We start from the raw sequence: 11,733 nt of genomic DNA, 5'->3' as shown, positions 1-11,733 counted from the left end.
CTGTTGACAGATTTTTCATTCTCTTGCCCTTTTTCCAAATGATAGCAATCTATGAAAAAAACTTCCTCATGACTCATTGCTGAAGTTGGGAAATTGAGCTTACTTTTCCAGAGGTTCCCAGAGAGATCACCCTGAAGACTGTGGGAAAGGATGCAGCCGAATGGTCATATATGAACAATATGTGCTGAATCTCAGTTCCTCATTGACAAATCACGAATTTCTAGTAGTCTTTAGTGGCAAGCTTCCTCTGTGGATTATGTAGGAAATACTTTATTTAGGCTGAATAATTGTTCCTGAGGGAGAAGCCTTCAAAATGTCTTGCACGTGCGTGCATGTGTGCACACGCACACACACACAGGAAGAGCCAGAGCCAGATAGAGATAGAGACAGACAGAGACACAGAGAAAGACACAGAGAGAGAGATACAGAGACAGATAGAGACAGACACAGACATACATGCATACAGACAGAGATAGACCATGAGCAGGGACTGTAGAATACTAATCAGTTATGTTCACATGTCTAGTATAACTAAGAACAACAGTTCAGTTAGTTTGGTGTGGTGACTCGCGCCTCCCCTCTTAGTTCTCGGAAGCCCATGAGGCAGAGGCAGGCAGAGCTCTGTGAGTTGGAGGCCAGCCTGGTTTACATGTCCAGAATAGTCTGTCTATTGCAGGAGAAAACAAGCAAACAAACAAAAACCATGCTTCTAAGGTAGCAACAGTACCTGATTATAAGCCTCATCCTGTGTGATCTTGCTAATTACCACATTGTTTGAACATAATGGCAATAGTGGCCAGCTAATCCAAAGGCTAACGTAAATAATAGCAGGGGATTCACTTTCCATAACACAAAACAAAACCCGAAAACTCTTTCTGGATATTTGCGGCAGAAATAACCCCATTTTTCTTTAGCTGGAATGATCTAGGCTGCTAACGGAACAGTGGTTCCCTCTCTTCTTTGCTGTGTTGTGGATTGGAACCATCCGTAAAGAAACTCCGTAGAGGTGAAATGATACATTCCCAGAATTCTCTTTGGTGGTTTTCAACTTGGAGCTGTTGTGTGTGGTATGGATGCTAGGAGTGTGTGTACTTTTCAAACTTATCTCAGCCTTTGTAATGATGATGATGATGCCAGGTTGTATGCATTTTTGGAGTTATCTCTGCCTTTGTGATAATAAACAACAACAGCAACAATGCAACCGATATTCTCCTGATGGTTCTGAACCAGAGCATCACACTTTCCCTCTGTATCAGAACCACTTTCAGGGACTGTGAATAGGCAGACAATCCGTGGTAGGGACTGTGAATGAAGTATCCATTACTATTCTGTAAGACACAGCTAACCTCACATAAAAGTTTAATAGCAGTTTTTCCGTTGAAACGTTTATTTATTGTTAATATATGCACGTGTGCCAAGGCACATGAATAGAGGTCAGAGGGCAACTTTGTGTATTCCTTCCATCTTTATGTTATCAGGCTCTATACTTTTCCTGCCAAACCATCTCACCTATGTACTCTCTCTCCCTCTTCCATTCTCCCTCCCCCTTAATTACGGTTAGTTCAGACCTAGAAAAAAACTGAGCCTAAACAAACGAACTTTTGTGTGCATTTCGTAGTAAACAAAAGGGGAAATGATGTGTTATCTGCGTGCTGCTAGTATGGGATAACTGGACTGTTTTCTGGTGGCTTGAGATGGGGGTGACAGTTAACCTTGGAGACGAGGTTAAGAATGAGGACACCCCCACACCATATTCATGGTCTGCTATATTAAAGTGGCATGCTTTCCCAGATGGACAGCAGGGTAACTTAGCAAAGAAGGCATGTACTGTACAGTGCGACTATTAAAATATAGCGCCTCCGTCTTTGTGTGTCTCTCCGGTCTCACGTCAAAAAGAAGGCATCTTTATTTTTTTACGCTAAGTGAAACACTCCCAGGTTACCTTGAACCTGCCGTGTAGCCAAAGACGACCTTGAACTTCTGATCTTCCTGCCTCCTCCTGTTTATCTTCTTTTTTTCTTTTTTGTTTTGTTTGGTTTGGTTTTGGTTTTTGAGACAGGGTTTCTCTGTGTAACATTTCTGCCTGTCCTGGAAATTGTTTTGTAGTTCAGGCTGTCCACAAACTCACAGAATCCACCTGCCTCTGCCTCGCAAGCGCTGGAATTACAGGCACGTGCCACCATCACCCGGCTTAGTTCCATTTTGTTTTATTTATTCCGTTGAGATAGGATGTCGCTCTATAGCCCAGGCTGTCTCAAACTCCACATCCTCCAACTTTAGCTCCCCGAGATTAGTATCATAGACACATTCCCCTGAACCTAGTTCAAACGGAAGGTTATTATTAAAATGATGAATTGATTTTGGTACTAGAGTCAACATTTAAAGGGATATTGCTGAGATTTTTGTCAGGGCAGTATTTTCAGAAGGCTCTCAGCAGCCCCTAGCTGTCATTAATTTCCTGTATGTGCTTAGTAAATCAGAGTTGACTAAGCGCACATTTTTATGAGTCTGAAGCTTGGCAGACTTATACTTTTCTGTGATACAGAACGATGTTTAAGCTGGAGCTGTTTCCTCGCTGGCTTTGGAGAATGGAGGGTTAATGATGACTCAAGCTTGACAGCCAGGAACGATGTCTCAAGTCCTGGTGTTGCTGGGGTGTTTGCCTGCCATGTGCTGCTTTGAATGAATGACTTGAGTCGGAAAAGTAAGAGTTTCCTTCCTGACTTGACTTCTTTCAGAATCCTAGTGCTGTCGACATTCCTTTACAGTAGCCTTATTTGAAAAGCACTCATATACGCAGCAGGGCAGGTCTTTTAAGAGTGAGGATGTGATCGAGCTATAAATGTAACTCTCCAATGATGAAAGCTGCTTGGAAATGGTCTCTGTGAATCTTCTCAACCGTTGTAGCGCACTATTAGATGCATTTAAAAAAAATCACAACACTTATCTAAGAGTCTAATTGAGTAGAATATTGCCTTGGGAAATTGCTCTGCCTAAGACAACTGCTGCTCTCTTTCTGTTCAGATGAAGAAGCCTAAGTCCCACTTCGCTGTCTGCAAACAGTAATTACCTCTGTGAAATGAGCAGAGGTCCTTAAAAGGGTCTGCCGGCTTCCTGGGATCTTTCCGGGGTGAGCGGGATGCGGGGCTGATAACCCAGCTGCCTAGGAACTGAGCAGGGCCGGCTGCAAACTCCTCAGCTGTTGACAGGCTGGCCTCGCTGAGAACACTGGTTAAATATAGCACGCGCAGCTCAGCGCCCCAACAAAGTCACCGCGCTGACAGTGTGCGGGAGCCGCAGAGGAGAAACTTAATCTCAGAGCCCAACAACACCTAGCAACAGTTGAAAAAACTTTGAAACAAAAGTCGGGGTGGGAGATAGGCGGCTTCCAATTCCTGCTGATCCCGACTGTTGAAGGAGAAGCTGCAGCTACTCTGTGCCGTTTCCTGTATGACTTCAGCTACTGGCTAGTCCCAGCAGAGTGGGAAAAGCGTTTTCCCAAGTCTTCTTTTGGCTGGCTAGTTTTCCGGGACCCACTCTTGGGCTGTGGGACAAACCACTGGGTTCGTCAAGGGATAAGCCCTCCGAGAAAGGATACTTCTTTGGTTAAAGGAGCCGCGAGCAGGTAAGACTCCCCACTTCACCCCAAGAATATATTTACTCTGTTAAATCTGTTTCCACAAGAAAACGATTCGCTCCAATTCTACTTTGTCTCTTGCTTGGACTTCTCTTGTTCTGTGATGGGAGAACACGTGTAGGGATTTTAGAATCTGTGTGAATTATTAAAAAGAAATCAGAAACTTCTCTTTCTCACAGTTATACTGCGTTCCTTTTAAACACAACATTCTGTGATGTCTTAATAGTCGTCAAGCTAGCCCTGCTGAGTGAGTCGTGTTCTTGCAGGTAATAGGAATATGATGGACTCCTTTCACAGCCAGGGTGGCTAAACCACAGAGGGGACATTTCCTCGCGGGCGAAATAGCTTTTATTTATTGAAAATAACCAAGCAGCTTGTGTGGTGACTGAGAAAAATCCTGTCTGGTGTCCCTGTTGCTGTGCTGTTGACCCGCTTCCTTGCGCCGCTGGGGTTTGCCGGATTCTCTGATTGCAGGGACACCTTGTGCTGGGTCTGACCTCATTTGCCTGCAGTTGCCCAAATGTATCTGACTCGCACAAGATATGCCCGCTGCTGATTCACTGCTTTGCAGCAGTTGAATATCCAGGAGGATGTTGCGTTAATTAATTAAATGGAGTGATTGCTTTTGTGCGGACACAGTGGATTCTGCTTTAAGAAACTTAGACCGAAGTTCTTTAGGGGAAAAAAAATCCTTTCATAAACTGCCTGGGTGAAAGAGTGCATTTCCAGCACTGTGAAGGAAGCTCTGTGTCCTTTGAGGTGTATTATCGTGAGGTGACATGCGCCTTAATCAGAACTGTCTACAGTGGGCACATCACACTCAGTCTCTCAGCTTGTGGCTACAAATGGTTGATCTAATCAGTACTGATTCCTGGTAGTCTGGAGTTGGGGTTGAATTTGCATAAGAAGATGAATTATTTCTTCAAATAATCCAGAGAGTTTGGATGAATAAACCTAAGGACAATATCAAAGACCACACTAAAGAACATTTTTTCAAAGAAATGATTTGAACACTAGTCATGGAGACTCACGCTTGTAATCCAGCACTGGGGGAGACTGAGGCAGGAAAATTGCTGTGAATTCAAAGCAAACCTCAGCTACACAGTAGGTTTTAGCCCAGCCTGGACTACAGAGTGAGACTCCGCCTTCAAAACAAGGCAAAACAAAACAGAAAACCCATTTGTGTCACGTGAAAAAGGAATTTCCATTATCCAGTTTGGAAATTTTTTTCTTTGACAAATGAGAATATGTAGGCCTTTTTGGTAAATGTTCCAATTCTAAGAATAGTCGATTGATGATCATACAGTTTGTGTTTAGGAAAAAGAAATAATGCTGTTCAATCTACACCATGCTACATGGTTCTGATGATGTGATTAGTGTGCAAAGTAAAAGAAGCTAATCCAGTATAATCAACATATACAAATAATAGTGAGTGTGTGTGCATGGCTTCCGGGTCAGAGAGGAAACCCATGCATGGTACTTTGCTGTAGATGAAATATCTTTGTCTTGGAAGACTTATGAGAAGTCAGGACTAGATGCTCTGCATTTTTCTTGTTTAATCCCAGGAAGGGTCACATTGCTGGCTTCCACATACCTCAGGAAGGCCGGAATCTACCACTGGTTTGAGGCATTTGATTTTCTCTGGAGTCAGCAAGACAGCTTTTAGATAACAGCACAGGACTTGACCCTGAGTGAAAGCCATGTCTGCTGAAGTGGAATTTTGAGTATCATGAATTGCTTTCATGGTTCCAAGTTTCCCCATGAGAATTAAGAGGTGCTAAGTTAAACCACGTGGTTGCCTCCACTGCCTGAACAAAATACCGCACTCCATGAGTACACGGACCCATCCCCTCATTCATTCAAGTGCATGTTTGTGTGCTGATGTGGAGTGGCCCCCTTACCTTTCACTATAGGAGCGGTAGGACTCCATTCTTGTTCTCTTCAGCTCTTGTCTGCATATGCTACCCACTTTCAGCCTCATTACCATACAAACCATCCCCTCCCATCTTCACAGAGATTCCGGAAGTGGCTCCTCAGTTTGGACACGCAAATGCCGTTTATGTTAGGGCTCTTCATGGTAGGCGTGACCTCATTAAAGCTGGGATTGTTCTGTAAAATCTTCTGGATAGTTGTGGAGCTTCTTGGCCCCATGTATACTGTGGACAATCTAGTAACTTCTTAGGTTCCAGATTTCTAATGATGCGTATGTGAGGATGTATAAAGTCAAGAAACCAACTAGAAGTATGGCTGATAGTGTTTTACCTAGAATTTTTCTCAGTGAAAAACCTTGATAGTTTTACTAATTTTCACTGTGTTTACATGTCTGACTGTAGAGATGTGATTGCATGCCTCACAAATGATACAAAAAGGACTTGTATCCACCTCCTTCCTGTATGAGAACCCAGACTTCTAAAGCTCTAAATTCTGTAACTCATAGTTTTTTAAATCATCTTTTAGGGACAAACTTCTTATATGGGTGCATTTGGTCAGTTTATTTAAATCATGACTCTTTCTATTTATGAGTCATGAATTAAAATCTTGCCATGAACAATAAAACATTTAAAGTATCATGGTCATTTTGGAGATCTTCTCCCTAGGTACAGAAAACACAGATGTTTGTTGGTGCTACTTTCAGTCACCCATGAGATCTGCAGCCTGAGAGACAGCAAGACCATAAAAGGCTTTTGAGGCTATTTTCTCTGTGTTCACCAAAACAAAAGCGTTCTCTTTATATTCTAAAGTGGTTTCCTACTGGGATTTGTGAGATAATTAATATAGTCATTAAGCAATGGTCTCTTCATGGTTTATAGTTTTTAATTATGAAATGTTGGGGTCTATACATTCTAAGTATTGTATATTGTGGTTTTCATTTTAGATGAACATTTCTCTTTAAAATATTTTTATTTTTATTGTTTTTAATGTATGTGCGCGTGCGCGTGCGTGTGTGTGTGTGTGTGTGTGTGTGTGTGTGCGTGTGTGTGTGTGTGTGCGCAGGTGCTTGCTGAGGTCAGATAGAGAGCTCCACTGGAGTTAGAATTGCAGGCCACCATGAGCTGCCTGACTCTGGAGCTCAGAGTTGAACTCAGATCCAATGCAAGAGAAATAGGTTATCTTCCCCAGGTTTATTTATTTTTGTTTATGTGTATGTGTTTGTATCTGTGTGTGTGTGACCATATGCCATATGTGTGACGATGACTGAGAAGGCCAGAGATGGCATTTGATTCCGTGGAGCCCTGAGCCGTACACCATGATTATTGGGTGTTAGGAAATGAACTCTTCAAGAGCAGGGGGCACTTTTAACCACAGCGCCTTCTCACCAGTTTTCTGAAGATTATTTTTTTTTTTAAAAAAAATAATAAAAGGTATAATAGGTGCCTCAGACTTAGGGTACTACAGAGTTTAATCTACACTTTAGTTACTTCCCTAACTTTATTATTTTAAATAGAAAGCTATGGGGTCTGGTGAGCAAGCTTATGTTACTATAAACCTTAACAAAAATGCCTAAGAGAAAAATCATTGGTAACAACTTTAAAAAGATATAAAATCTACATTATAAATTAATTCATATGGCATTTTAATACTTGTCAACAAAATAAAAGATAAGCCAATGAAATAATATTTGTTCCCTTGAATCTGATTGAAGTTCTAGCAGTGAGGATATAGTCATGGAAGAAGGGTCGAGAATATCAAGTAATAGACAAGGCTGGTGACCCGGACTCAGGTTTCAACTCGCTGTGGCCTTGGACAGATTCCCTGTGCTTCAGCTTCCTTACCTGAGTGTTACAGTATTTTGTGTTGTTTGAAGATTAAGCAGCGACTGGCATAGGCATGTGCCTGATATGTTCAGTCCATTTAGTGTCTCCTCTACGGTCACGTTTTACGTGCGATTGTCTGTTCTAATCCTACTTGCACACAAAGTCCTCAGATGGTTCGTAGACTGCTGTTCACCATTGTAAGTAAGAGAAGGCTCATTCTTTACATTGGAATCTGGGTTGGGACATCGTACTGCTGCTGGGCGCCCTAAGCAGACAGCCTGAACAGCAGCCAATAATTGCAGATGGAATTTGGGCTGCAACCCCCACCCCCACCCCTGTTATCACTCAGCAGTCCTGTGTCTTCTAGAAGCATTACTAAAAAGGTTAAGAAATCACCCACAGGATAGGCTGTTCTCGTTTCTATATTTGCACTTGGAGATAAGATGTCTTTATACTTAGGGCTTGGCTGACTCTTCCCCAGCCAGTTACACCGGGTAATGCAGAGCCAGGCAGACTTCCATGGAAGGGATGATATTGAATTCATTAGTCTCTACTTCTTCCCTCAGATGATTTGTTTTGTTTCACTAACTTAGTAACCGATAAAGTGAAAAAGACCAAAAAAGGTCATCTCAGGCTAACATCATTCTTACCGAATAGAAATGAATTCCTGCTATTCATTGCTCTTAATCCTAGTCAGTCTTAAAAATGACAAGAAAATCAGCCACAAGACAAACAATAACGGTTTCACATTACAAAGATGCTTATGCATAATCTGTATACACCTAATTAATAAAATATAGGAAGCATTCTGATGGGGGGGTTCTAAGTAGTTATCGTAGCAGTAAACTTTGTGTGGGTGACTACAGTTTAGACCTGTCGATTCAATTCCATTTTTGTAGCTGACAAGAGGAGTCTGTATGCTGAGTTTGAGAACTCTCATTCTCCAGTGAAAACCTGGTTGTGGAAAAGAAGAGAAGGAAGGATGGAGATAGATAGATAGATAGATAGATAGATAGATAGATAGATAGATAGATAGATGGATGATAGATAGGAGAGAGGGGGAGAGAGAGAGAGAGAGAGAGGAGAGAGAGAGAGAGAGAGAGAGAGAGAGAGAGAGAGAGAGAGAGAGAGAGAAGCCCTTTTTTGGCTTTGCAGATTCACTGCAGAGGCTTTAAGACCAAAATATAGGAACTTCAGGCAAGCATACTGAAGTATATTATATTTTTCCTTAAATGGTCAGTTTTACTCTTTCCCTAGTAAGAAAGAGAAAGGCTGTTGGCAGAGTACAACTGTCTCTGGTAGTAGCTAGGGCAGTTTGATTTCAGAGGCCAGGCATCCTTGTGGCAGAACTCAGGAGGAAAGTCAAACATGAATTGAGTCATTTTACTGTTAAACCTCTGATTGACAACGTGAGAAACTCTGGACCGAGAAATGAAGTAATGAGACTACTCTAGCACCCCATGCTCCCCATCCCTGAGGGCCTTGTTTAAGCCACAGCGACACCAAGGCATGGGGTAGGTTTGTGTCACTTTTCCTTTTTGGGAAATGGTGTCAGTGTGCAATACTGGATGATTTATATGTTTCTGGGGCCGGTGAAAGACAAACCAAAGGATACTTTAAAGCTAGGACAGAATTTATCTCAAGTAATTTGCCTTTAATGGAGCCCTTAAGGTGAAGGATTTTTCTGGATTGAATTTTTTGCTTAAATGCTCCTACCTTTGCTTTGTCTCAACATGGTGAAAATCATGCTTCCTGCTTTGTGGCTGAGGACTTTAAATGTCTACGCTTAGGGATAGTTGGTCTTTTGCCGTCACTGTCAGCGTGTCCCTCCCAGGTACGACAAATAAATCATCTACCTCTTACTTTCGTAAAGAAAATCTATAGGAAAGCCATGAAATGAAGATAGGAGGAGTGGTTAAATGCGTTCTTTAAAAAAGTAATTTTTTTAAAGATCTGACACCAGACGATGATTTGATTGAAAGCAGTAGATTGCTGACGTCACCAACACAATCAGGTTATGGCTAACTTATCTTGTGTATCTGCAAGACTTTCTCAAAAATAACTCCCCCCCACAGACGCCCATGAGTCACAGGCAATACAGTAATAGGGATAAATTAACTTTCTTTTTCTTTAATATACTTATGTCTCAACTAACTCACTTTAGAGCTTTCTGCTTGGGCTGGAGCGCTACAGAACAACAGGAAAGGAAGAGGCATTGCTGAGTTCATAATGCTATTTCGGTGTGGCAGTAGAAGCACATGAGGAAATGACACCCAGGGCCTGCGTCTGGAGCCTGCAGTTACTGTGACGACAACACACACAAAAATGAAAACAAAGATGGCCTGCTCCCCAGCACAGCCAGCAGGTTCTGCCAGCCTCACACTTTCCCTCATTATTCTATAAGTCTCGAAAAGTGACACCGGAGGTATTCAGGGCTCTCTGGGCTCCATTAGCTGTTAGGTAAGGGACCCACGCATGAAGAGCAGCCTGGTATTTGGATCATGTAAGCTTGGTGTGCGCATTCTGTCTCTTTAGGCATCGTCTGCTGGTTTGGGCACCACCAAACCGAATGCTTGATTCGCAGCCTGTTGCTTGTTCTGCTGGCTGTGTTTGTGGTGTTTACTCCTTAGGGGGTTCGCCAACCTTGTTAAGACATTCTCACCTTCAAAACTCTGCCCATTCAACAAATCATTACCCAGCATAACAGCAATTTACCAGGAACTGGGACACTTACGCCCCAAGTCTTGATACATAATATAAAGATATCAATAGCTGTATGTATTTCCATTTACATACACTTGTGTGTAATATTCGCAAATGATGTTAATACAGCCAGTCTACACTCGAGTGCTTTGAGCTAGGCGTTATGCCAAGCATATCCTGTAAATAACTTTATTTTCTTCTCATAGCAACTCTATGATGCCACCTTCAATTGGGGTTTGAACTCAGGGCCTCAACATACTAGAAAAATGATCTACCACTTTTAGCCCCATCTCATAGATTAGGAAAATGAAATTTCTACATGTTAATTAATTTGTCCACTGGCAGATATAAAATCCAACGTCAGGGGATTTGACCATTTTTATGCCTTATTTTCAACCGTGTTTTTGAAATGCAGGAAGTGGCTCAAGGAGTAATCCCTGCCCCCAGCAGCTGAGTCGTGTTTACGGGAGAGTATAGAATTCAACACTAAAGGGCTCCGCTGCACCTGTGGATGCAGAAGGTTCACCATAGTCAAAGAATAAGCAGACTGAAGGGCCTTTTCCCAGGGTTCCCAAAAAGCCTCAGTGGCCAGTGAAGTCTGGATGTAGAAGCAGGATGTAGAAGAGCTGGGGCACAGAGTGCAGTAGCAAGTCTAGTGACTGGTTTTTTTAAAAGACGTTCTGGGTGAAGGGTGTCAACTGGCGGCAGGCTGTCCCATCAAAACCAGAGACAAAACAGAGTAGAACAGAGCAGAGAGGCTGCTGTAGTTTACAAACAATTACCTGACAGTTTTCAACATTTTTCTTTTTGTGAGACAGGGTCTCGCTATGTAGCCCAGGCTGGCCTTGAAGTAGTGGCTCTCTTGCCTCAGTTTCCTGAGTGCTGGGATTAAAGGTATGACTACCATACCTATATATGTACATGCGTACATACGTGTGTACACACACACACACACACACACACACACGCACTCGCATGCACATGCACTGTATAGCTGGGATTTGTCTACTGTGCAGCACTGCCAAGACATTTTGCTGGATACCCTTTTCATTCTTTTATCTGTTTAACACAAGCGTTACATGATGCTAAATATCTGAATGTTCTGAAGTGGGAACATTTTAGATTCTGTTCACCGGTTGGCATTTACCTCCTGGATTGTCTGAAATAAAAGGAGAACTGTTTGAAAAGGGGAGCAGTTATAATATAAAGGATATTTATTTTTATTATTTTGATTTATGCATATATGTATACACTTGTATGCTGGTATGTTCATATGACTTCAGGTGCCTATGGGAGCTCCAGGTGCTGTAACTCCCCGGAGCTGGAGTTCCAGGCCGTTGTAAGCAGCTCTATTTGAGTGCTGGGAACTGAATTCAGGTCCTTTGTAAGTGCAACAAGTACTCCTAACCACTGAGTCTTCTCTCTGTGTCCCTAACAACATTTTGATGGAGTATATAATGCTTTGCTTTTTCTTATGCAAGAGTCTGTAAATAGTTTATTTTCCCAGGGAATCAAATAATTCCCCCAAAGAGAATGTCTCACATAGAATGAAGATGCATAGTAGAGTTAATTTCTGCCTTCTGAGAAATTCTGAAGTTGAAAGCAGTGTCTTGGCAACTATGTTAGCGTAGCTGGGTG

General features: G+C 42.3%; 1 protein-coding gene across 2 annotated transcripts in view; it reads left to right on the top strand.

Annotated features, from left to right (window-relative positions):
- The first annotated feature begins 3,284 nt into the window (after window positions 1–3,284).
- The window catches only part of Filip1 (filamin A interacting protein 1), a 173,798-nt gene continuing 165,349 nt past the window's right edge, over window positions 3,285–11,733 (top strand). For both annotated transcript variants that reach the window (XM_038324384.1, XM_038324383.1), the window contains exon 1: window positions 3,285–3,625. The gene's annotated coding sequence lies outside the window, so the exon portion shown is untranslated. The remainder of the gene's footprint in view (window positions 3,626–11,733) is intronic.

Source organism: Arvicola amphibius, chromosome 3 (genome assembly GCF_903992535.2).
Source record: "Arvicola amphibius chromosome 3, mArvAmp1.2, whole genome shotgun sequence".
Classification (NCBI taxonomy): Eukaryota; Metazoa; Chordata; class Mammalia; order Rodentia; family Cricetidae; genus Arvicola; species Arvicola amphibius.
Note: the sequence above shows the minus strand (reverse complement) of the source record. Positions and strands in the feature narration are given on the sequence as shown.